The sequence below is a fragment of the Ornithorhynchus anatinus genome, chromosome X1, assembly GCF_004115215.2.
Source record: "Ornithorhynchus anatinus isolate Pmale09 chromosome X1, mOrnAna1.pri.v4, whole genome shotgun sequence".
Classification (NCBI taxonomy): Eukaryota; Metazoa; Chordata; class Mammalia; order Monotremata; family Ornithorhynchidae; genus Ornithorhynchus; species Ornithorhynchus anatinus.
Genome location: NC_041749.1, coordinates 115,101,744 through 115,129,096, shown reverse-complemented (window position 1 = coordinate 115,129,096; position 27,353 = coordinate 115,101,744). Strand labels below are relative to the sequence as shown.

The window sequence follows — 27,353 nt, the reverse complement described above, 5'->3', positions numbered from 1 at the left end:
AACCGGATTCGGGAATCTGCACCTCACTCTCGTTTGGGATCGATTTTATTAACTCCTATAACCTCATTCCCCTTTACCCACATTTTGTAAAAGGGAACGGATACTGGTAAACACAAGCCTGCTCCCAGCCACGCTGAATGGTACGCTCCAGAGCCCTGCGACCCACACACCTCCCATATTCACTCTTTCATTCAATTGTATTTACTGAGTGCTTACTGTGTGCAGAGCACTGTACTAAGCGCTTGGGAAGTACAATTCAGTAACAAACAGACAATCCCTACCTACAACGGGCTCACAGTCTAGGAGAGGGGAGAGGAAACAGCATCATCTTCACCTTCCAACAAGTGAAGCAGCATGGCTTAGGGGCAAGAGCCCGGGCTTGGAAGTCAGAGGTCGTGGGGTCTAATCCTGGCTCCACCACTTGTCAGTTGTGTGACTTTGGCCAAGTCACTTCACTTCTCTGCACCCCAGTTCCTTCATCTGGAGAATGGGGATTAAGACTGTGAGCCCCATGTGGGACAACCTTATTACCTTGTACCTACCACAGTGCTTAGAACAGTGCTTGGCCCATAATAAGCACTTGATAAATACCGTCATTATTATTATTACCTCAGATTCCCTATGATCACAGCTACCTTCAAGCCTCTTCCATGGCAGTGTGTTGCCTTAGTGTCTAGGTTAGATTTGATCTTACCTAAATATCCCACTTGTGATCAGCAGCGACTGCATTTAAGAGAGGCTTTCACCAAAGAAGAGAGTTTCCTCTTCTGGCTAACTGATAAGTTGGTGGTGTGGGTTAGGTGAGGGAAGGAGAAGGAAGGCCTAACAGTGCTCCCCGATTAGACTGTAAACCCGTCACTGGGCAGGGATTGTCACTATCTGTTGCCGACTTGTACATTCCAAGTGCTTAGTTCAGTGCTCTGCACACAGTAAGCGCTCAATAAATACTATTGAATGAATGAAGGGTGATGGGACATTTCCATCATTAGTGATGGGACATTTCCATCCTTATTAATGCTTGGTGGTTAGCGATAGTTGACCCCAATCCAGAAATAATTAAAAAATACAATCTGAAGAGGAGATAAGTTCTTTAGATATGGTGTGTGATGCCTAGTTTTGGGAGGGCAGCTTGGTGTTCTCTGGGTATATTCATGACACGCAAATTTGTGACGCGTTCCATATTTTTCTACTGATGCCTGTTTACTTGTTTTGATGTGTCTCCCCCCTTCTAGACTGTGAGTCTGGTGTGGGCGGGGATTGTTTCTCTTTGTACTTTTCAAGTGCATAGTACAGTGCTCTGCACACAGTAAGCGTTTAATAAATACAACACTGAACGAATGAATGAATTCCCCGTGAAACAAATCTGAGAAGGAATAAGGCTCCCCATTCCTCATCCCAACAGTTTGGAAATCACCACAAATTTGTGTATCTCTGAATTCCAAAAAGTTCACGTCTTCAAAAAAAGACTGTGAGCCCCATGTGGGACAGGGACTGTGTCCAACCTAATTAACTTGTATGTATCTCAGTGTTTACCCACTCAGGGTCACAGCTCTGGAGTTTCCACTTCCTTACCAGTCTCAACTATGGGAGGGAGAGTCAAGCAGAGGCATTTCCTTTCCATTCCGAGCTCAGGCAGTGGCTAGTGAGTGGAAGGCAATCTGCTATAAGTCAAAAGTCACCCATGCTGGGCAGCAGTGGCATGGGAGAGAGGCGAGGGCGGAGACTCGCGTTTACTGCGTGGACGGAGGCAACGGAAAACCCCTTCCGGATTTTTTACCAAGAAAACTTTATGGATCCACTACCAGAACGACTGCGGATGGAGTGGGGCGTTCTGGGAGAGATGTGTCCGTGGTGTCGCTATGGGTCGGAAACGACTCGATGGCATAAGACCCCAGTGCTTAGAACCACTTAGAACCATAAAAAAAAAAAGCAGTGAGACCATCACTAAGAGAATCAGTTCAATGCCCAAGACAGTGCTGAGCAAAACAATAATAAAGATAATAATAACAGTATTTAAGCACTAATGATGTGTCAAGCACTGTACTAGGCAATCAATGGTACTGATTGAGTGCTTACTGCATGCAGAGCATCGTATTAAGCATTTGGGAGAGAATATTGTTTTTTAATGGTATTTGTTAAGTGCTTATTATGTGCCAGGCTCTGAGTTGGTAGACACACTCCTTGCCTACCAGAAGCTTACAGTCTAGAGGGGGAGACAGACAGTAAAATAAATTATGGATATTTATCAGCTTTAACAGCTATGGGGATGAAGGTGGGGGGTGCATAGTAAGGGCTTAAAGAGTACAGCTCCAAGAGCATAGGGGAAACAGAAGGGAGAGGGAGTAGAGAAAATTAGTAAGCAGAAAACTAACTATGATAGGAAGTATCAATTGAATTAAATCCAAGTGCCCAAAACAACTTCAGGAATCCCTACTTTGTCCAAGCACAGTAGAGTTTACTCACTACCCCTCCATAGACATCCCTGCATCGTTTCCCCTCCGGCACTCAAGATGCCTGTTTATCTCCCAATCCCGCCAAAATAAGATTGAATGAATGAATGACACAAGCAAGTTTTATCACACAGACTTCCATTTCTCTTCTGATTAGGTGTCCACTCCACTTTTGCAAAACACCGGATAATTTGAGGGTACAGAAAGAGCTTGTTTCTTTTGGCCCCAGAAACAACACATCAGCCAATAGGAATATTCCCCTAATAGAAAAAAATGAAATATTTCTGATCTGGCCATAACTGCCCTGATCTCCTACCCCTTTCGGGTCAGGTCCCCTTCCTCTAATAACAGTAACGATGGCATTTAAGTGCTTACTATGTGTCAAGCACTGTTCTAAGCACTGGGGTAGAAGCGTGGCTTAGTGGAAAGAGCCTGGGCTTCAGAGTCAGAGGTCATGGGTTCGACTCTCGGCTCTGCCACTTGTCAGCTGTGTGACTGTGGGCAAGTCACTTAACTTCTCTGTGCCTCAGTTACCTCATCTGTAAAATGGGGATTAACTGTGAGCCTCACGTGGGACAATCTGATTACCCTGTAACTCCCCCAGTGCTTAGAACAGTGCTCGGCACATAGTAAGCGCTTAACAAATACCAATATTATTATTATTATTATTACAAGGTAATCAGGTTGTCCCCCGTTTGGCTCATGGTCTTAATCTCCATTTTACAGGTGAGGCAACTGAGGCACAGAGAAGTGAAGTGATTTGCCCAAAGTCACACAGCTGACAAGTGGCGGAGCCAGGATTAGAACACATGACCTCTGGCTCCCAAGCCCGGGCTCCTTCCACTAAACCACACTGCTTCACCCCCCCCACACTCCCACCAAGCTTCCCTGTTATTTTCTGAGCTCTAAAGTAACAAGGAGAAAAGAAACTACTACGAGAAACTCCTATACAACCCAGTCCGCACACTTCATTCTTCTCACTGTATCTCCACCTCGTTTGTCTGGCCACCGCCCTCTAGCCTGCATCCTCTCTCTGGTCTGGAACGTCCCCCCTCCTCATATTAGACAGATAATTACTCTCCTCCACTTCAAAACCTTATTGAAGGCACATCTCCTCCAAGAAGCCTTCCCTGACTAAGCCCTCCTCTCCTCTTCTCCCACTCCCTTCTGCGTCTTACTTGCTCCTTCATTCATTCTCCCTCCCATCCCCACAGCACGTGCATATGTATGTACATACATGTCTGTAATTTATTTTTTATTTCTCTATTTATTTATTGATATCAATGTCTGTCTCCCCCTCTAGACTGTGGGGTCATTGTTGGCAGGAATGTGTCTTTGTTCTTATGTTGTAATAATAATTATGGTATCTGTTGAGCGCTTACTATGTGCCAGGCACTATACTAAGCACTGGGGTGGATACAAGCAAATTGGGTTGGACATAGTCCCTGTCCCACAGAGGGCTCACAGTCTTAATCCCCATTTTACAGATGAGGGAACTGAGGCACAGAAGTCAAGTGACTTGCCCAAAGCCACCCAGCAGACAAGTGGCAGAGGCGGGATTAGAATCCATGACCTTCTGACTCCCAGGCCTGTGCTCTATCCACTATGCCATGTTGCTTCTCTTCCAAGCGCTAAGTACAGTGCTTTGCATAAGGCAAGAGCTCAATAAATACAATTGAATGAATGAATGAAACAGTGCTAATTTAGTGGAGCAGCCACGGAGAATTCCCACTGCATGCATACAATTTCTACACTGAAAGAGACGAAATGGAGAAGCAGCGTGGCGCAGTGGATAGAGCACGGGCCTGGGAGTCGGAAGGTCATGGGTTCTAATCCCAGCTCTGCCATTTGCCTGCTGGGTGACCTTGGGCAAGTCACTTCCGTGGCTCAGTGGTAAGAGCACGGGCTTGGGAGTCAGAGGTTGTGGGTTCTAATCCCGGCTCCGCCGCTTGTCAGCTGTGTGACTTTGGGCAAGTCACTTAACTTCTCGGTGCCTCAGTTACCTCATCTGTAAAATGGGGATTAAGACGGTGAACCCCACGTGGGACAACCTGATCACCTTGTATCCTCCCCAGCGCTTAGAACAGTGCTTTGCACATAGTAAATGTTTAACAAATGCCAGCATGATTATTATTATTCTCGGTGCCTCATCTGTTATACGGGGATTGAGACCGTGAGCCCGATATAGGACAGGGGCTATGTCCAATCTGATTTGCTTGTATCCATCCCACCGCTTTGTAAAGTGTCTGGCACACAGTAACTGCTTAACAAATACCACAATTATTATTATTATTCTTATTAATAAACTGACTGGGACAGTTCCCTTTATTTGTATTATACTCTCCCCAACACCTAGAACAACACTCTGTTCTAGGGGCCCAATAAATAATTTTGAATCAATACTCTACCCTGCCAACCAAGCTTCTCCCGGGCAATTTTAGGACCAAGCACGGCTACTGCACTTCTTCGAGTCATCACTAATCATCACCGGTGTAGTGGATACAGCACAGGCCTGGGAGTCAGAAGGTAGTGGCTTCTAACCCCGGCTCCGCTACCTGTCTGTTGTGTGTGACCCTGGGCAAGTCACTTCACTTCTCTGTGCCTGTTACCTCATCTGTAAAATGGGGATTGAGACTGTGAGCCCCACGTGGGACAGGAACTATGTCCAACTCAATTTGCTCGTACCCACCCCGGCGCTTAGTACACTGCCTGGCACACAGTACGTGCTTAACACATTCTAAATTATCATCATCATCACTGCCAGATGCACCACCACTTCAAACAGGTTACATGGCGTTCCAAAGACAGGGAAGTGGAGAGGTTTGCCCAGGGTGCACATTAGGAGAGTGCGCAGATGGCCGCGCTGGATGAACGTTTTCTTGGGCAAGCTTTGATTAGACCTTTTGGTACCTGGCTAATGAACGCTTCTTTGAGAATCTAGGGTTTGCTCTTGCGATGTTTGATGATACTTGCATAAAACAGAACCGGATCCATGGTGTTCCTGCTCTTTCAGCATGACGTGGCAGGTGTACAGCACGCCTGACTGGTTGGGGCAGGAGATGGAGAACACTGTGGGCAACTAACTTTTTGCAAAAGTGCCAGGACTGTAGTTGCTTTTCTTGACATTCAAAAATATTGTAGCAGAGGGTGGCTTACTGGAAAGAGCAGGGGCTTGGGAGTCAGAAGGACCTGGGTTCTAATCCCAGCTCCGCCACAAGTCTGCTGTGTGACCTTGGGCAAGTCGCTCCCCTTCTCTGGGCCTCAGTTACCTCATCTGTAAAATGGGGGATTAAGACTGTGAGCCCCATGTGGGACAGGGAGTGTCCAACCTGGTTAACTTGTACCTCCCCCGGTGCTTGGCACATATTCAATCACATTTATTGAGCACTGACTGTGTGCAGAGCACTGTACTAAGCACTTAGGAGAGTACAACACAAAGCACAGTGCCATTCCCTGCCCACAACAGGCTTACAGTCTAGTAAGCACTTGACAGGTACCATAATAATAATAGTAGTAATTATTATTATTATTATTAAATGAGAAAATAAAAATGAAGATAATAGTAATTGTGTTATTTGTTAAGAAGCAGCATGGCTCAGTGGAAAGAGCCCAGGCTTGGGAGCCAGAGGTCATGGGTTCGAATCCCGGTCTACCACCTATCAGCTGTGTGACCGTGGGCAAGTCACTTAATTTCTCTGTGCCTCAGTTACCTCATCTGTAAAATGGGGATTAACTGTGAGCCTCACGTGGGACAATCTGATGACCCTGTATCTACCCCAGCGCTTAGAACAGTGCTCGGCACATAGTGAGCGCTTAACAAATACCAACATTATTATTAACTAAGCGCTGGGGTAGATATAGGACAATCAAGCCCCACATGGGGCTCACAGTCTAACTAGGAGGGAGAACAGGCACTGAATCCCCAATGTGCAGATGAGGGAACTGAGGCCCAGAGAAGTGAAGTGACTCGCCCAAGGTCCCACAGCCGACCAGGGGTGGGGCCGGGATTAGGCCCCAGGTCCTCTGACTCCCAGGCCCGCGTTCTTTCCACTAGGCCACGCTGCTTCCCTTTAGAGAACCTCAGTGTGGAATACTCCAAAACGCTCTTAGTTAAGATGATCGAATTATCATTGAGTGGAAATGGAGACAAAGTGCAAAAACCGTGTTTGACTTATGGCCATTAGGCTTTTAACAGTGCAATCACACTTGTGGATACAGGCCCCCCCGCTCCACCTCAACCAGGTGGAGGCCAAACATGCTGAAACACCAGGCCACTTGAACAGGTTTCAGAGGTGGAACCTATCACAAAAGTCGTAAACAACCACCCGCAGCATCCCCCCTCCTCCCCCACTCCCCCTGCCATTTCAGCTTTCCAGCTTTAAACAAATGTCAGTAAACCACAGTTCCAAATAAAAAAGAATATGTTCGGATGTTCTGAACAGTGCTGACAGCTCCTGCATCCCACTGAATCTTTTCTCCCTGGCACATCCATTCAAATATGCCAGAGTGACAATTTGTAAACAACACGGCAGGGTAAACTAAAGGATAATCAGTTTGGGGGGCATTTGCGATCATATTTATTGAGCACTTAGGAAGAATTTCAAGCACGTTTGGCTATCGCGTCTACCTCTTGGGAAACAACTACGTGAATAATGTTTAAGCATTTAGGAAAGCATTCCCTACGAAATGAATGAGAAAAGGGAGAATGGGTCCCATCCTTCACCCAAACTATTTGGCTTTTTTCTTTTGCAGTATTTGTTAAGCCATTACTATGTGCCAGGCACTCGGTACTAAGCACTGGGGCAGATACAGGTTAATCAGATTGGACCCAATCCACATCCCACATGGGGCTCACAAGTCTTATCCTCATTTTACAGATGAGGAAGCTGAAGCAAAGAAAAGTTATGATTTGCTTAAGGTCACGCAGCAGACAAATGGCAGAGCCAAGATTTGAACTCGGATCCTCTGACTCCCACCCCACCGCTCTTTCCACTAGGCCACGCTGCTTCCCAAAGCTTTCATTTCTTTTTTTAAAAGTAAAACTGATTTTTTTCCGTTATCTTGAACAAATTGTATTAAAAGCATGTGTCCAAGCAATAGTGAAATTTCTTCTGGGGAGGCCAATTGGAGGCCTGGTATTTTTCATCTGAAGTAAATCCAAAAGCCAATAATAATAATGTTGGTATTTGTTAAGCGTTTCCTATGTGCCGAGCACTATTCTAAGCGCTGGGGTAGATACAGGGTAATCAGGTTGTCCCACATGAGATTCACAGTCTTAATCCCCATTTTACAGATGAGGTAACTGAGGCACCAAGAAGTTAAGTGACTTGCCCAAAGTCACACAGCTGACAGGCGGCGGAGCCGGGATTAGAACCCATGACCTCTGAATCCTAAGCCCGTGCTCTTTCCACTGAGCCACGCTTCCTCAAGACTTAAGTACTAAAGTTCCAATTTACCAATTTTTAGATTTATAAATGGGGCTGGGATTCTTTTCTTATAGCATTTGTTAAGCGCTATGTGGTGGGCACCGTACTAAGCGCTGGGATAGATTTAACTAATCAGGATCGACATAATCCATGTCCCACACAGTCTTCATCCCCATTTTGCAGATGAGGTAACTCAGACACGGGGAAGTGAAGTGACTTGTCCAAGGTCACACAGCAGACATGTTGCAGAGCTGGGACTACAACCCAGGTCCTAATGATGATGACAATAATAATAATGGTTCTTGTTAAGCACTTACTACGTGTCAAGCACTGTTCTAACCACTGGGGTAGATACGAGATAATCGGGTTGGGCACGGTCCCTGGTTCACATGGGGCTCACGGGCTTAATCTCCATTTTGCAGATGAGGAAACTGAGGCACAGAGAAGTCGGTCAGGCCAGGTCAGCCACGTCAGCACTCCTATCTATGTATGTAGCCACTCATTTACTTGTATTCTTTTTTCAGTTTCTTTCTCCTAACTCTCCCATCTGTCAGTATAGGCCTAATTCACCTTTCCTAATTCCCCTAGACTAGGAGATCCCTGAAGACACGGTCTTTAACTTCTGCCTGTTTCTCCGGTGCTTAGATTCATACCCCACACCCAATATGGGCTCAAGGTATTTTCCATCGACGTCATCAACAAATCCCACTGAGTTGATGACTGCTGACGGTGGCTGGGGATGGAAAATATCTATATTAATTAAGCCCTTTTCTACGAAAAATGGAACTCACACTACCAGGGTCGGTTACGAGAAGCACGCGATTTACCGAGCGAGCTGACGGACATAATTGTCTATGCTCAGGAAAACTCCCAGGAAACTGCCACGGTGTCAGTTTGCTCGTTCACTTGCCACACCCCAAGTAGTAGTAATATTTACTGGACACCCTGGACTGCCGACTCTGTCGTATTGCAATAATAATAGTAATTATTATTATGCTATTTTTAGGCGCTTACTATGTGCCGAACGGGTCTGCCGACTGTTGGATTGTAATAATAATTATTATTGTGCTAGTTTTTAAGCGCTTACGAGGTGCCAAGCACTGTTTATTGCCATCGTTCTTGTCTGGCCGTCTCCCCCGATTAGACTGTAAGCCCGTCAAACGGCTGGGACTGTCTCTATCTGTTGCTGACTTGTTCATTCCAAGCACTTAGTACAGTGCTTTGCACATAGTAAGCGCTCAATAAATACTATTGAATGTTCTGAGTGCTGGGGTAAATGCGAGGTAATCAGATTGTCGCTTGTGGGGCCACAGTCTTCATCCCCATTTTACAGATGAGGTAACTGAAGCACGGAGAAGTTAAGCGACTTGCCCAAGGTCACACAGCCAACAAGTGGCAGAGCCAGAATTAGAACCCATGTCCTCTGACTTCCAAGCCTTTGCTCTTTCCACTGAGCCATGCTGCTTCTCCCAAGTGTTTAGTACGGTGCTCTGCATGTAGTAACCACTCAATAAATACCACTGATTGACACCCAATACAAAACAAAGAGACGTATTCCCTGCCCACGAGGAGCTTATACTTTAGCAGGGGAGCCAGATACAGAAACATCTGCAAATAGAGTAGTCAAGATAAATACCTGAAAATATCACTATAGACTTACTATATACGGAAATGCTGAGGGTGGGTATAAATGCATAACTGATTAACTAGAACTTTAATCACCTGACACTCCCACTGATAATAATAATTACAGTACTTGCTAAGCACTTACTATGTGCCAAGCACTATTCTAAGCACTGGGGTAGATACAAGTTAACCAGGTTGGACACAGTCCCTGTCCCACACTGGGCTCACACTCTTCATCTCCATTTTTTACTGATGGGATGGGGTAACTGAGGCACAGAGAAGTTGCCCAAGGTCACACAGCAGACAAGTGGTGGAGTTGGGAGTAAAACCCATGACCTTCCGACTCCCGTGCCCGGGCTCTATTCAGTGCAATGATAAAACTAAGGTGACCACATTTTCTGAGATTCCAAAAGGGGCAGGGGCGGGGCCAATAATCCAAGATTTGGGGGAGACAAAAGCAGGAAAAAGGGCTCAGGGCGGGGGAGTCTGTAAACTCCCACAGGCAGAAATTGTATCTACCTACCTCATTATTGTTATTATCACCTCATTATTACTAGTATTATCATTTCTGTATCTGTTAAGCACTGGGGCAGACACAGTTCCTGTCCCACACAGGACTCATAGTCGCAGAGGAGCGAGTACAAATATTTGTCTTTCTATTGAGAAAAACTCAAAACTCTGGAGAGATTGGAGTTGCAGAAAGACATTGCTCTGCTGAGTCTGGTCCTTTCCTCTGCCGTCCTCCAGGATTGAAACACTCCTATGGTCAGCACAGAAATGACCCTAGAGGGAAAAAATCTGAAATATGCAGAAGAGCCCATGAGCCTGCCAAAGTGTCACTAAAAGATCCTGGGTTCCCCTAGGAGTTCCTAATCTAGTCACTTCTTTGGATAAACTCATTCCACTCCAGACACTATCAGCAGATTTCTAGGAAAACAAGATATTAAGATAATGCCAGCTGAGAATATTATTTGGTCTTTATTGGACTGGATTCTCCCAAGCGTTTAGTACAGTGCTCTGCACACAATAAGTGCTCAATCAAGATGATTGATTGTCAAATACTAATCAATGGCATTTATAATGTTGGTATTTGTTAAGCGCTTACTATGTGCCGAGCACTGTTCTAAGCGCTGGGGGAGATACAGGGTAATCAGGTTGTCCCACGTGAGGCTCACAGTTAATCCCCATTTTACAGATGAGGTAACTGAGGCATTATCGAGTGCTTACTATGCACAGAACACTAAGCACTTGGGAGAGTACACAAGACTCTCCCAATACGGAGAAGCAGCGTGGCTCAGTGGAAAGAGCCCGGGCTTGGGACTCAGAGGTCATGGGTTCGAATCCCAGCTCTGCCACTTGTCAGCTGTGTGACTTGGGGCAAGTCACTTAACTTCTCTGTGCCTCAGGGACCTCATCTGTAAAATGGGGATTAAGACTGTGAGCCTCACGTGGGACAACCCGATCACCCTGAATCTCCCCCAACGCTTAGAACAGTGCTCTGCACATAGTAAGTGCTTAACAAATACCAACATTACTATTATTAATATAACAGAATTAGAGAAGGAGAGGTGCTTAGTGGATAGAAAACGGGACAGGTAGTCAGAAGGACCTGGATTCTAATCCTGGCTCTGCAACATGTCTGCTTGTGACCTTGGGCAAGTTGCTTCACTTCTCTGGGCCTCAGTTACCTCATCTGTAAAATGGGGATTAAGAGCCCACGTGGGACAGGGACCATGTCCAACCTGATTAACTTGTATCTGTACCCCAGCGGTAAGAACGGTGCTCGGCGCCTAGCAGGCACTTAACAAGTACCATGATTATTATTATTATTATCTAGTTGGGTTCAACCTCCCCTTCTAGGTCAGGGGAAAGGATTGTCCTGACTGCAGTTGGGTCCTGTCGACTGCTTAGAAAAGTGGGCCTCGTGCCATACTCTGCACATGGGTTTCGGGGGGGTGTATCAGCCACGACGCTGGCCAGAGGCTCCAGGTGGATAGAGATGGGGCCTAGGCTAGCCCCAGGCTGCCATGGCAGTTCATTTATTCATTCAATCATATCTACTGAGCACTTACTAAGCACTTGGGAAAGTACAACACAACAATGAACAGTGATATTCCCTGCCCACAACGCGCTTACAGCCTGGGGTGGGGCAGATATCAATACAAATAAACAAAATTACAGCTATGCACACAGGTGCTTATAGGGCTGGGGAGAGCAAAGGGAGCAAGTCACTCAGAGCGACACAGAAGGGAGTTAGAGATGAGGAAAAGTGGGGCTTAGTCTGGGAAGGCAGTTCTCCTACAACTCCAAGAGTTGCGCTTTTGCAGAAGCTCATGTTGAGGAGAAATTGTAATGTCACACCAAACTCTGTCTGTCTGTCTGTCTGTAATGTCTGTACCCTGTCTGTCACACCCTGTCTGTAATGTCACAGAAGCAGCGTGGCTCAGTGGAAAGAGCACGGGCTTTGGAGTCAGAGGTCATGAGTTCAAATCCCAGCTCTGCCACTTGTCAGCTGTGTGACTGTGGGCAAGTCACTTAACTTCTCTGTGCCTCAGTTCCCTCATCTGTAAAATGGGGATGAAGACTGTGAGCCCCACGTGGGACGACCTGATTTCCCTGTGTCTACCCCAGCGCTTAGAACAGTGCTCTGCACATAGTAAGCGCTTAACAAATACCAACATTATTATTATTATTATTAACCCTCCGCCAAGAATTGGGCTCAGAAATACCCTGCCCGGCAAAGAGAATTCGAATCAGTCTGAAATAGCAACTCTTCCTAATACCTTCTGTGAAAGCTTTCTGGTTTCTCTATGCACCTTCAGGTTTATGTTGGTGCAACCTACCGGAATACCAAATTCAACCTGCACCACAAAAAATTCATTTTCCTGACACTTAAAAACTCAAGCGCTAATGCAATGGGAGGTGGTTTAATCACCCGGCATTGTATCGCGAAGTCCAAACATACACGAAGCAGCTCACTTGGGATTAAAACCCCCTCAGAGAAAACAAAAAAATCGAGTTATAGTTTAGAAGCAGTATTTCCTGAAGACCTGTAAATTTTCTCTTTCCAAAAAACTCTGCTCAAGGAGAATTTAGACATCTTATTGATTTCACTTCCTGGCTAAATCGCTGACCCTCTAAGTCTGCGGTGGAGAGGAAAGAGGTCTAATGTTGCCCCGGATGGGATACCTGGGGCAAGAAGATGGTGTTCAGGTACAAGTGGTGATCAAGGAGAAAAGGTAAAGTGGTTAAAAAACACAACAAACAAACTAAAAAAGGTAAAAAATGGGGACGATCAAGATTTTTGTAGGGGAAAGGGAGAAGAGGAGCTGGAGTTGATTGATTCAGTCATTCATTCAATTGTATTTATTGAGCGCTTACTGTGTGCAGAGCACCGTCCTAAGCACTTGGGAAGTACAATTCGGCAAAAAATAAACACGATCCCTACCCACAACGGGCTCACGGTCTAGACCGAGGTTGGGGGGAGACAAACATCAAGACAAGTAAATAGGCAACAGTAGCATCATTATAAATAAACAGAATTATAGATATTATTTACACATCATTAATAAAATAAATAGAATTATAAGTATGTACATATATACACACAACTGCTGTGGGGCGCGGAGGGGGGTAGAGCAAAGGGAGCGAGTGGGGACATCAGTTGATTCAGAGGGAGGGAAAATATAGGCATACGAGAGCAAAGCGCATCACTGAGATCTGTGAGAACTCACCTCCCTACTGAGAGCTCACCTCCTCCAAGAGGCCTTCCCAGACTGAGCTTCCCCTTTTCCCTCTGCTCTCTCTCTCAGCTCCCCTTTCACTTCCCCTCAGCTAAGCCCCCTTTTCCCCCTTTCCCTCTGCTCCTCCCCCTCTCCCTTCCCCTCCCCTCAGCACTGTGTTCATTTGCTCATTTGTATATATTTTTAGTACCCTATTTATTTTGTTAATGAGGTGTACATCCCCTTGATTCTATTTATTGCTATTGTTTTTGTCCATCTCCCCCGGACTGTAAGCCCGTCAATGGGCAGGGATTGTCTCTATCTGTTGCCGAATTGCCCATTCCAAGTGCTTACTACAGTGCTCTGCACATAGTAAGCGCTCAATAAATACTATTGAATGAATGATGAATGATCAGATTTCCACACAGTCCCTTCAAAAACCACCCTTTTGGAGGGGGTGGAGTGGGAGACGAAGCCCTGGGAATGAAGCAAATCTCAAACAGGATCTAGGGAAAAAGAGGAAGGAGGCAGCCTGACAAGATGAGATTCATAATACTGGTATTTGCTAAGCACTTACTATGTGCCAGACACTGTACTAAATGCTGGGGTGGATCGAGCAAATCGAGTTGGACACAGTCCCTGTCCGACATGGGGCTCATAGTCTCAATCTCCATTTTCCTGGTGAGGTGGCTGAGGCCCAGAGAGGAGACGTGACTTGCCCAAAGTCACACAGCAGGCAAGATTAGCACCCATAACCTTCGGACTCCCAGGCCCATGCTCCATCCACTGCATCATGCTGCTTCTCTAGGCTAGACTGTAAGCTCATTGTGGGCAGGGATTGTGTCCGTTTATTGTTGCATTGTCCTCTCATTCATTCAATAGTATTTATTGAGCGCTTACTATGTGCAGAGCACTGTACTACAGGGCTCTGCGCACAGTAAGCGCTCAGTAAATAGGACTGAATGAATGAACTGTCACCTGCCAAACTGGGCTAATAATAACTGTGATATTTGTTAAGCACTTACTATGTGCCAGGCACTGGAGTGGATACAAGCAAATCAGGCTTAGCAGAAAGAAAACGGGCTTGGGAGTCAGAGGTTGTGGGTTCTAATCCAGGCTCCACCGCTTGTCAGCTGTGTGACTTGGGGCAAGTCACTTAACTTCTCTGTGCCTCAGTTCCCTCATCTGTAAAATGGTGATGAAGACTGTGAGCCCCCGTGGGACAACCTGATTACGCTGTATCCACCCCAGCGCTTAGTTCCTGGCACACAGTAAGCGCTTAAATACCGTAATTATTGTTATTGCTATTATGTTGGACACAGTCTCTGTCCCCCATGGGGCTCACAGTCTGAATCCCCATTTTACAGATGAAGCAACTGAGGCACGGAGAAGCCAAGGGGCTTGCCCAAGGCCACAGGGCAGACGAGTGGCGGAGCCGGGAGCAGAACCCATGACCTCCTGCCTCCCAGGCCCGGGCTCTATCCACTAAGCCACTCTGCTTCCCCTACAAACTCCATATAGATTCCTTTGTCAGGCAACCAAGTCTCCAACTAAGGCTCTGGCCCCACCCCACTCCTTGGGGAACTGCCGCTTAGCTTATTGGACAACCCGGCGGCGTTCTCCACTCGGCTCCCAGGGCGCACCGGCAAGGAGGTCAGGCAGAATTGCAATCTCACAGAGGAACAAGAAAGAAAATTACGTGGAGGTACCATCACCCACAGCTGCCTCATGAGAACAGCTGGTGAAATCTGACTAGCTACAGTACCTAGAAATGGTTTATCAAGCATACCGCTGAATGGAATTGCTTAACTTCACTTCCACTTGCTATTAAAAATGCTAATAAGTTAGCTGTTTAAAGAATCTCTCCGAGGACTTGAAAATTATATATAATTTCCTTGTGAATTACTGGAATATCGAGGGGGGGAAAAAGTGTAGCCATAGGCAAAATCAGGGTGCCATATGTGAGTGCTATCTGCCTGACAAATGTATACTTCAAATCTGTGAGTTGGGGGAAGAGGAAATGAGAATTAAATGGAATGCGAGGGCTCTGTGAATTCTTGTGGCTTGAAGCCCATCATACGCGGCTCCCTCCCTTATTCAAACAGCTATAAACCTAGGAAATAAATGGAGACGATGAGTACCACAATGCCCCCTGGTAAGTTTTTCCTGCAGGTTCAAATTAAAATAGAAGATAGACCACCTGCATACTTGATATTCACCACCGGCAAAAATCAAAAGTTTACACAAGAAGGTTTTCACCGCCCCCTCCAAAAAGGGGGCAGAAATATTGTCCCATTTTCAGCGGGATCAGTTCCGCTGAAGACATCTATGGGAATTAATTAGGACCCTGCTTTCTTCAACACATGTACCAGAGTAGCAATAATTATTTCAAGTGGTGAGCTGAACAGCTACAACAACTGATAACAGTGAGACAGCAAAACTTTATTCCCTGATGCAGAAGCCCCACCCCTGGTCGAAGGTGTCTGAAAATGCTATTTCAATGCTGAAATTGAAGTGGAGGCTAGGGAAGGGGAAAACTGTTAAAACCCGATCGTGAACAATTAATCAAAATTCAGCGTAAATATATCATATGTTGCAAAAACAAATAGGCAACTTGAAAGTGGTTTCTAGCTTTCCCTTAAAGGCACTCTTGTCTTTTAAAAACCTTTCGTGCAACTGAAAGGGGGGGAAAAACTCCCCAAAAAACCAAAACAAAAACCTCCATTGGCAAGCCGCGGGTGGATTCAAAGTTCCAATCCAATTTAACCTTTTGTGTCCTGCAGCTGCCACTGGCTTTTAAGTGCTGATGTACAGTAACAGTAATATCAAAGCCTGACTCCCTGAACTGCCAGCAGCTTAAAGAACCCCAAAAGAATGGTCATCTCCGGGGCAGGGGGGAAGAAGAGTCACAGTCCCAACTGCTGATTCCATCTTCCCTGCCCCAATGAATTGGCAGGAAAAGCTTTCATAAAATACCCAACTCCACACACGTGCACACACACTGGAACCTTTAAAAACCAGGCTAGGGATAAAAACACTGACTAAATAATACCAATATAATATACATGGAGGCACTGGTAACAGGTAACTGAAATCTGTGCCTTCCTCTATTCACTGCAACAACCCCTCTGCCCCGCTCCGCCTCACCCCCCGCCCCCAAAATGGCAAGAAATCTGTATTGGCTACACAGATGCCATCTGGTGAGCTTTCACAGTCATGAAAATGAAGGTGACTTCATAAGAAAAGGTAGTGGGGGAAAAATTAGATATGGAAGAGTTTGCCCTTGCATTAAAAGAGATCAACTCACAAGGGTTGGCTAGCACACATTTTGCTGCTTTAACCAAACGTCCAAATGTCCGGCTTCTTTCAGGTGGAATAAGAGTGAGCCTTCCTTTGAAGGCAGGTCTCCTGGGCTGAGAGAGATGCTGGCTCTCAAAGGGTTAAGCTCTGCCATTTTGGTGCCATTCACTGATATGGCCATTAAGAGTGTTACATAACAAAATGGCAGACTTTAACCCTTGGTGCTCTGGGCTTCCTTACTGCCTGAGTCAGAAATGCACACCAATCTGAGAGAATAGATACCACTTGAACTTTGAATTTTATCAGCTGTCAGGGGGAAACAGATGAGTTTCTTTGCACAGACAACCAGCAGTCAATTATAGCGAACAGCACAGACTTACTTCAAGTTGTCCGAAAACCTTGCGGTATCACACTGGGGGCTATGCCTCTGTTGGTGAGCCTGCAAACACTCCCATTTCGCATGACTTTGCCCAGAAAAATGCTAAGTTTCAGCAGGGCAGTAGAGACTTTGCAACTTGCCAGGAGCAGTGGGGAGCAAAGTGGGAGAGTGAATAGAACACCAAGAACCCAATGGCATACCCCAGTACCTTTCACGTGTACCCATTTAGTGGAACAAACTGTTACGGTGCGCCTACGAAATTCATGCCCCTGCCCAAGCTGACAGTCCAAAAAAATAGTCTGTTTTCAAGTTGGGCTAAATGCAACCTCAACGCAAATACTCATCCGCAGCGCAGAGCGGGAATCTCTCTGGGACTCTTTGTTCAAAACTTGCTTTTCTTACCATTAAATCCACCTCATTTCCATCTTGGTGATTAACTCATCGTGTCAACTTGATATGAAAGTGGAGCCCAAAGCGTGGTGACCTATACTCGGGTGGGTTGCCCGGGAGTTCTGCAGCTGATTTTGGAAGTTCAGCCTCAGAGAGATATACAGATTTCACACATAAGTATCCAACATCAGAGGGTGTTCACCAATTGAAAATCTGGCTAATTAAAACTATATCAACCCCCCACCTCCGCCCTCCCCCACACCCCGCTCTTCCCCCTGCCTCCCCACATTTAAAGGGTGCAGATCTAACCTCTTTCTTGGGGACAAAGTTCGACAGGTCACCTCCAGCGGCTGTGAAGCGCTGAGAAGATTCTGTTTTAAGGTATTTGCTAAGTGCTATGTGCCAGGCACGTGCTGTGGTAGGATTCAGGATGATCAAGTTGGAGTCCCTGTCCCACATAAGGCTCACAGTCTTAATTCCCATTTTACAGACAAGGTAGCTGAGGTACAGGGAAGTTAAATAACTTGCCCACGTGACAGGAGAAAAAGTGGCGGGGCTGGGATTAGAACCCAGGTCCTCTGACTCCCGAGCCCGTACTCTTTACACTAGGCCACCCTGCTTCTGAAAGGAGCAGTGGGATGGGAATGAGTTCAGATGGCAGTGGCCAGAACAAGAAAAGGGGAATATCAAGCACTGACTTCCAACTCAAAGTACAATTGGAAAAAGTGGTGATGTCGGGGCCTAATGGGTAGGATTGATGAAGCAATGGTCTTAACTGAGCACTTACTATGTGCAGAGCACTGTACTAAGCACTTGGGAGAGTACAATACAAGAGAGTTCGATGGTAGACACATTCCCGGCTCGCAGTCTATAGGGGGAGACAGACACTATAACAGAAGAGGAGGCTAAGGAAACTTGCAGTCGGAATACGGTGAAAAGTGAGTGGGAGACAGAGAGTCGCACTGTGGTTGACGATGTCCCGACAACTAAAGAGTTGGAGCCAACGCGAAGGTCGGGAGACACTCTGACAAGTCTTGCTGAGGAGAAACTGCCAGAAGGCTGGGCCACAAGCACACCCTTTATCATTTATTTTGATGTCCGTCCCCCTCCCAGACCGTAAACTCATTGTGAACAGGGAATGTCTCTACCGACTCTGTTATATTGTACTACCAACTCTGTTATATTGTACTCTCCCAAGAGCTTCATACAGTGTTCTGCACCCATTAAGTGCTCAGTAAATACCCACTGATTGATTGATTAGTGACAAAAGACCCTGGAGGACTTGGGCCAAGGAACTGGATGACTCAGACTTGGGCTTTAAGGAACAAAAGGAAGGAACAGATGATGTTTTGAAAACTCAGAACCAGGAACTGAACTCTGCTGGCACACAGTTTATGGGAGATCTGGAATATCCATCCTGAAGGTGGAGATGAAGTGATGAAGAGGGTAACGGTGAAGTAGAAAAGAGGGGAAGAAAAATTAAGGGGCCATTTTGGGGGACTGACCTTTGGTGTGAGACTGCCAAAATTGCTGCTTTGACTCTTACTCTTTTGCTCTTTCTCCCCGCACCCCCAACGCTTCTTATTATTTAAGTAATATTCATCATTGAGCACTTACTGTGTGCAGGGCACTCGAATAAGCACTTGGAAGAGTATAATACACCAATAAGCAGACACATTCCCTGCCTACAATGAGCTTACATCTGGAGGGGGTGGGGGGAGAAACAGACTCATCCTGGGTATTTAAGCATCTCCACATGTGTATTCTTTCCCAGCGTTTAGTCCAGTGCTCTGCCCATATTTCTACTACTTATTCATTCATTCATTCATATTTATTGAGCGCTTTCTCATCCACATATGCATCTTCCCTTTCTCTTCTTCCTCCTACATGTAGTTGATTCTGTGTCTGTTTCCCCAGTTAGATAGTAAACTCCTTCAAGAAAGGGATTGTGTCTTCTACCTCTATTGTGCTCTCCCTAGTGCTTAGAAGAGTGCTCTGCACCCAGCAGATGTGCAATAAATATTACTGATTGAGCGTAGAAGGTTTGCTCCTAGACAAAAGGGCTTATATCTAATTCACTTGAAACAATGCACACCATAGAGATTTTCAAGAGGCGGTTTTTGATGAGGCCACTACTGCGCTTTTGTTCTTGATCTGAAAACATATTAAATTGCACAATACTTCTAAATTGGCCAGCTCCCCCCTCCCACTCTTGTGAATGAAAACCTTTTTAAAAGTGGTGTGAAATGGACTTCAGAGAGAGGAGAAACAATTATGATGGCAAGGCAAAAATAGGTTTTCTAGAGTATTCTACAGAGGCTAACCACTCTGCTTTAGAGGGAGAGTAAGGGGGCGAGGCCTTTTTTATTTTCGTGGCAGTTCCATTATAAAACTTCAGGTTTTATCTCACTGATTCCCTACTACAACCCAGCACGCCCTCTTCGCTCCTCTAATGTCAACCTATTCACTGTTCTTGATCTCATCTATCCCGCCGCCGACCCCTCGCCCACGTCCTGCTTCTGGCCTGGAACTCCCTCCCCTTTCACGGCCGGCAGACCGCCACCCTCCTCGCTGTCAAAGCCTTATTAAAGCACATCTCCTCTGAGACACCTTCCCCAACTAAACCCTCTTTACCTCTTCTCCCACTCCCATCTCCATCGCCCTTGCACTCAGATTTGTATCCTTTAGTCATCCCATCTTCAGCACTTACGTACACATCCGTAATATAGGCCAATTAACGCCCATCTCTCCCTCTAGAATGTAAGCTCCTTGAAGGCAGGGAACATGCCTACCAACTCTGTGACACTGTACTCTCCCAAGCACGTAGTACAGAGCTCTGCCCTTAGTAAGCGCTCAATAATTACGACTGGTTGATTAGGGGTTCCACCACTAGATGCTCTGATTCTATGAGGGGAAAAAAATCTATTTTAAGAAAAGTTTGGGCTGTCCCATGGGTCAATCAATTAATCCATGGTATTAAGAGCTTGCTCTGTGTAGAGCATTGTAGTAAGCTCTTGGGAGAGTTCACTATAGAGGTGGTAGACATATCCCCCGCCCACAAGGCGCTTACAGTCTAGAGGGGGAGCCCGACATTAAAATACATTATGGATAGTTCCCTAAGTGGAGCTGAATCCCATCATCTTTCTTTGATGGTGCTGGTGGTACGGCAGTGAAGGAGTAGAAAGTACACGATTGGTACTACTTTGAAATTCCCAGATTTTGGCCCTAACATTGACCATCTGTGGCTGAACCCAGTTCAATCAGAAGTTATTCATTTTCACTACCCCTGGCTCCAGGCTAGTACAGGATATTTGGGTTGGCAGTGCAATTCACTCGGCTCTGCCAGAACGTGGGTTTTCACTACGCGTTTCGGCTAGAACTCTGTTAGGGAATTAGGGACCGTTCGTCTGGCAGCACGAGCCTGTTTGGAATCAGCGTGCCAAGAATTTGGAAGACAGAGTTTTGGGTGCATGCGTATGGCATTAAGAACAGGTGAGTTTCTCTTAACCCTGGGTTTTGCAAAAGCAGGAGAACTGGGTGAAGGTAGTCTTTTTCAAGCTGATCCATTCACTCCTCTAATGCTAGTCATCCCACTGTACCTCGCCCCCATGTAACCCGCCACCAACCTCTTGCTCATGTCCTGCTCCTGGTCCTCATATTGACGCCCTATTGAAGGCACATCTCCTCCAAGAGGTCTTCCTTGATTGAGCCCTCCTTTCCTCTTCTCCCACTCCTTTCTGCATTGTCCTGATTTGCTCCCTTTATTCAGCCCCCTCCCAGCCCCACATCCTCATGTACATATCTGTAATTTACTTATTTATATTAATGTCTGTCCCTCCATTCATATTTATTGAGCGCTTACTGTGTGCAGCACAGTAAGCACTTGGAAAGTACAATTGGGCAACAGAGAGAGACAATCCCACCCAACAATGGGCTCAGAGTCTAGAAGGGGGAGACAGACCACAAAACAAAATGAGTAGACAGGCATCGCCCTACCCCCAACCCCTAGACTGTAAGCTCATAGTGGGCAGGGAACGTGTCTGTTTATTGTTAGACTGTACTCTCTCAAGTCCTTAATACAGTGTTCTGCACACAGTAAGCGCTCAGTAAATATGACTGACTGAAGTACAACACTGGTGGGCTGCTTATGACCTCCAGGGGTTCTGCAGAATGGGAGGCACCACCACCCTTCACGGTGCCTTTCCTTATCTCTGGGGAAAGGGGGCCTTCCTTCCCAGCATTCTCCCCAACCCTCAATTCCTCTGTTTTTGTCACAGCTACTCTGATCACAGGCAGTCTAGGCAGCTTTCTAGGCAGCCGGATGGAACATGAATTTTGCTATCGAATGCTTGGCCTGGTTCAGTCAATCAATCAGTCAATGGTATTTATTTTGTTCTTCCTGTGGGCAGAGCACTGACTACTAAGCGCTAGGGAGAGCAGAGTGTAATAGAGTCGGTAATAATAAAAATCATGGCATTTGTTAAGCGCTTACTACGTGCCAGGCACCGGGGTGGATACAAGCACGATCCCGGCCCACAAGGGGCTTCCGGTCTAGACGGGGAGAGAGAGACAATAAAATCAATTCCAGACAGGGGAAAGGGCAGTAGAAGGAGATGTCCGTCAGGGCTGAGGGTGAAGGTTGGTGCTTAAAGGGGACAGGTCCAAGTGCATAGGTGATGTGGGAGGGAGAGCGAGCAGGGGGGATGAAGATTTAGTCAGGGAAGGCCCTTTTAGTCAGGGCTGGGAGACAAACATCCAATGAGCAGTCAGCGGGAGCCTGGCTTCTTGCTGTTACTCTTACAGCTCCTATGCCTCAACAACCTCGTGACCCAGAAGGTCTGGCAGATTGGTGGGGTGAGGAAGAGAAAATGGGGCAGGACGGGGATTTATTAGGGTGAAAACTGAAAGAGGAGCGTGGAGTATAGGAAAGAAAAGGCAAGCGGCTAGAAACTTACCTCCACTTGCCCACTCTCAAGCAACTACTAGTTAACCCTACAAAGAAGGTGGACTGAAAATCCCCAGCAGGTTCAGACAGGGAAAACTCCACCTATGTGCAGTCACAGTGAGATAGGACCCCTGGATACATGCTGACCAGAAACTCTAGAGCCATTCCATGTGCAGGAGGTACACACATGCTCCCAAGGGTTTCGATCAACCTTTCCTTGAGCCAACTAACTGGAGGACAGAAGGAGGTGCACGGGTACTTTTTACGTCAGTTATTTTTTAAATGGTATTTGTTAAGCGTTTACTATGTGCCAGGCACTGTACTGAGTGCTGAGGACACGTTCCCTGACCCACAAGGGGCTCACAATCTTGATCCCCATTTTACAGATGAGGTAACTGAGGCACAGAAAAGTTAAACAACTGGCTCAAGGTCACGCAGCAGACAAGGGGCGGAGCCGGGGTTAGACCCCGGGTCCTTCCGACTCCCAGGCCGGTGCTCTTTCCACTAGGCCACTCTCCTTCTCTAGTTCATTGTTCAATGAAAAACTGAATAATACCCATCAAACCCTTCTCATAAGGTCTAGGGCACCTCCTCGCCAAAGACGAGGATGACCTGGCTCTGCATCTACGTGACTGAGCCCCACTCTTTAGGCGAAAAGGTACTACATGAATTGCCAAATCAGTTTAGAGTTTTTCACAACGACATATTTCATAGCCACCATGCAGCACATCAGGAGTATTTTCCTTTTCATTTAATCTTTGGGGTTTATAACTCTTAGGAACATACCTACAGCTACTATTTTGTTCCAACAGTTCCTTCAGTTCTGGAAAAAATGGACCCCATAACTCAAGAAGTGGGAATTTTAAATGGAGTTTTCCTGCATACACCAGTTTCAGGAGCCTGAAAGATAGGGAGCAAATGAAATGCATGGGAGAAAACAGCCCAAATGGGAGAATTTCAGGTTTTCTCCAAATGCTTGTTCCACTATTTTGGCTTTAAAATGGGCTCTCATGAGACTAGTTTATAAAATCCTTGGAAACTGTGAGTATTATCTTTATGTAACAGATGCCAGCGGCTGGCGTTTGTTTTGTTAATTGGGAGCAGCACTGCTTGTAAATGCACCTGCAGCCAGGTTTAAGGAAAAAAAAAAGACGTCTCAACCATTTAATTTTATTAAGAAGGCGCTCCAAGCCATTTCACCCCCATCGTGGTAGTCTGGAGTAGTGAACAGTGGAGCTAATCTAAATGCTTGCTATCATAACAAATGGGTCCGATTTTGAGATTTTTTTTGTGGGGGGGAGGAGAAGGCAACGGGGTTATTTCTCTTCCACTGCAAAGTGTACAAGCAATTCAGAACAAGGCAGGAAGATACGAACAATTTCTAAAATGGAAATAGGAGGTGAAGGTAGGGGTGAATTTGAGGAAAGAAGAGCCTCTGGAAAGAGTCCAAACCTTCCGTTAAAACTGAACCCAGGGGATCAGTGAGCACCAAAAACTCCTGCCACCCACAAGGAGAGCAGAGATAGCAAGATTGGCCTAATTAGAGAGAAGGCAGGTCCCCCATCAAGGAAGCTTTATACCGCGCTGTGTCGACTTCTACCTGTCCAACAATCAGCTTAAGTTGACTGATTCCAAAACATCTTCTCCCTCCTGGCAGGGCAACATGGTTCCTGTGAAAGACCTGACAAGAAGAAGATGATACTTTATTTAGGAAAGTGAGGAAGCTTTTGAGTGAGTATAATAAGGCAACAGAGAGTTCTGGGATCTGTTTACAGCAGCCCTTGCAACCACTCTATTGTTAACCCCGGGCAAATCATTTTCTTTTGCCTCATTTGGGTTGCTCGACTGCAAGTGATATTTCCCTTGGCTCCTTTAGAGGTAGATTAGGAGAATAATTGTGAAAGTTTATGGGCTTAGTTTCGTCAGATAAAATGAGTTATATAGGAATAGACTACCATCACTGAGAGGAAATGGGAGAGAGAATCAAGGAAGGGGGGGAGGAAGGTGCGTGGGGGGGGGGATTAATTACCTGAAAAACCCAGGAAACAGACCTCTGATTCTAGCACCTCCATCCCAGACCCGACTTTATTCGCGCCAACCGAGAAGACGCTACTACACTCTTTAAAGGGGGAGACTTTAAGTCTTTACGATTACACTTCTGCTTGCCACACCGGGCACTTAGAAAGTAAAGGAACATCTCATTTCTGGGCTCCCAGTTATTTGGCTTTTATCTCACGCATCGGCCTCAGTGGTATTTACCGAGGGCCGATGAGGTACGAAGCACGGATTGAAGCATTTAGGACAGTACGAGGACAAGTAGTACAATGGCATCGGGCTGACATGGCTGAAAAGATAAGCTGAGCACACACACATGGGAACAAAAGTGCTGAGGACAGGTGTGATCTCTGTAAAGGCTAAGGGAGGACGTGGGTTGACTTGACTGGGGTGTTGCAAATTAATCAGGGAAGGCTCCCTGAAGGAGGTGGGATTTGGGGAGGTGCTTTGCAGATGGGAAGAACTGTGGCCTGGTGTGGATTTTGCGAGGGGAGGGAGATGGGAGCGTGGAGAAAGGTGGAGAAAACCGATCTGTAAAATGGAGAAAGCCAGACGTGGAGGAAGATGGGGATTCTGACACCAAACCCTAGCGGTTCTGTCTTCTCAACATCTCTAAAATCCTCCGCTCCTTCCCCTCCTCCCTAACTGCTACCACGGTGATCCAAGCACGTATCATATTGCCTTGACTACTGCATCACCCTCTTCACTGACCTCCCCACCTCCAGTCTCTCCCATCTCCAGCACACACTCCACTCTGCTGCCTGGATCACTGAAAACAAACAAAAAACCCCACACTCACTTCACATCTCTCCCTCCTCAAAAACCTCTAAGCTTTACATATCCACCTCTGCACCAAACAGAAGCTCCTCACCATCGGCTTTCAGACACTCCATAAGATCTCGCTCTCCTATCTTCCCTCCTTGATTTCCTACTACAAATCTGCCCTCCCGCTCAGCTCTTCTAACACCAACCTACTCCCTGGATCTATCTCTTGTCTTTAGTACTGCTGACCCCTTGCCCACAATCCTCCCTCTGGCTTGGAACTCCCTCTCCCACCCTCTGCCGCTTCATAACTGACAGACCACCTTTCTCCCCATCTTCAAAACCCTACTAAAAATCACATCTCCTCCAAGAGACCTTCTCCAACGAAGCCCTCTCTTCTGCATCACCTACAGATTGTAAGTTCGTTGTGGGCCGGGAATGTGTCTGTTATACTGTACTCTCCCAAGTGCTTACTACAGTGCTCTGCACACAGTGAGTGCTCCTTTCATTCAGTCGTGTTTATTGAGCGCTTACTGTGTGCAGAGCACTGTACTAAGCACTTGGGAAAGTACAATACAGCAAGAGACAATCCCTGCCCATAACGAGATCACAGTTTGGGGAGGGGAAGGGGGAAACGGGCATCAATAAAAATAAATAAAATTACAAATATATACATAAGTGCTGTGAGACCGGAAGGAGAGGGAAGAGCAAAGGGAGCGTGTCAGGGTGACGTGGAAGGGAGTGGGAGATGAGGAAAAGTGGGGGTTAGTCTGGGAAGGCCTCTTGGAGATGTGCCTTCAGTAAGGCTCTGAAGGGGGGAGAGTAATTGTCTGGTGGATTTGAGGAGGGAGGGTGTTCCAGACCAGAGGTAGGATGTGGGCCAGGGGTCGGTGGCGAGACACGTGAGATCGAGGCACAGTGAGAAGGTCAGCACCAGAGGAGCGAAATGTGCGGACTGGGTTGTAGAAGGAGAGAAGCGAGGTGAGGTAGGAGGGGGCAAGGCGATGGAGAGCTTTAAAGCCATTGGTGAGGAGTGTTTGTTTGATATAGAGGTGGATAGGCAAGCACTGGAGATTTTGGGGGCCAAGAGGGGGGTGACATGCCCTTAGCATTTCTGTAGAAAAATAATCCGGGCAGCGTAGTGAAGTATGGACTGGAGTGGGGAGAGCCAGGAGGTTGGGAGGTCAGAAAGGAGGCTGATGCAGTAATCTAGGCGGATAGGATGAGTGACTTCCTAGGCAAGGAAAGGGTGGCTTTTAGCGATGTTGTGAAGGTGAGACCAACAGGATCTGGTGACGGATTGGATGTGTGGGTTGAATTAGAGAGTGGAGTCAAGGACGACTAAATACAACTAAATAAATACGACCGACTGACCTAAGCCTTTGGATCTGTAGTGATGTCCACCCCTCCCCCAGTCCCACAGGACTTACATACATATCCACCCGCAATTTACTTTAACGTCCATCTCTTCCTCTAATCTTTAAGCATCTTGTGGACAGGGATCGCCTATACCTCCTCTTCGGTACTGCGCTCTTCCCAAGCACACTGCAGAGCACACAGTGAGCACTAAATACACACTACTGATTGAGGAATGGAGGGATGTGAGCCAAGCAGCACTTCAGGAAGATGATCTGAGCAGCAGTGGCATATATTATGAACCGAAGGAAGAGGCTGGAGGTAATAATAATAATAATTATGGTATTCATTAAGCATTTTCTATGTGCTAAGCACTGTTCTAAGCACTGGGGTAGATACAGATAATCAGGTTGGACACAGTCCCTGTCCCACATGAGGCTCACACTCTGAATCCCCATTTTACAGATGAGATAACTGAGGCCCAGAGAAGTGAAGTGACTTGTCCAAGGTCACACAGCAGACACGTGACAGAGCCGGGATTAGAACCCACGACCTCTGACTCCCAAGCCGAACTCTTGCCGCTAGGCCACGTTGCTTCCCCTTAGGGAAGCCAGTATTTCAATCGTATTTATTAAGTGCTTACTGTGTGCAGAGCACTATCTATACTAAGCGCTCAGCCGACTCAATAGTCGAGTTGAGCGAGGACAAGAGCTTGGACCAGGGTAGTAGCCGTTTGGGTGGAGACAAAGGGGCAGATTTAGCAGCTGTTCAGGTGGGACATGTGCACCTGAGGTGCTGACAGGACCTTAAAAGGGTTATGTCCTGGGGTCGCCGAGAAAGGCAAGAGATCGGGGCAAGAGGGCTGGATTTGGAGTCCTCCAAGAAGCCTTCCCTGACTAAGCCCTCCTCTCCTCTTCTCCCACTCCCTTCTAAGTCATCCTA

General features: G+C 46.6%; 1 protein-coding gene across 4 annotated transcripts in view; it reads right to left on the bottom strand.

Annotated features, from left to right (window-relative positions):
- GATAD2A (GATA zinc finger domain containing 2A) overlaps window positions 1-27,353 on the bottom strand; it is a 128,073-nt gene that overhangs the window by 59,748 nt on the left and 40,972 nt on the right. The window contains exon 2 of one of the 4 annotated variants that reach the window (XM_029050210.2): window positions 23,839-23,919. The exons of the other annotated variants lie outside the window; for them this stretch is intronic. The gene's annotated coding sequence lies outside the window, so the exon portion shown is untranslated. The remainder of the gene's footprint in view (window positions 1-23,838; window positions 23,920-27,353) is intronic. 4 annotated transcript variants of the gene reach the window in all.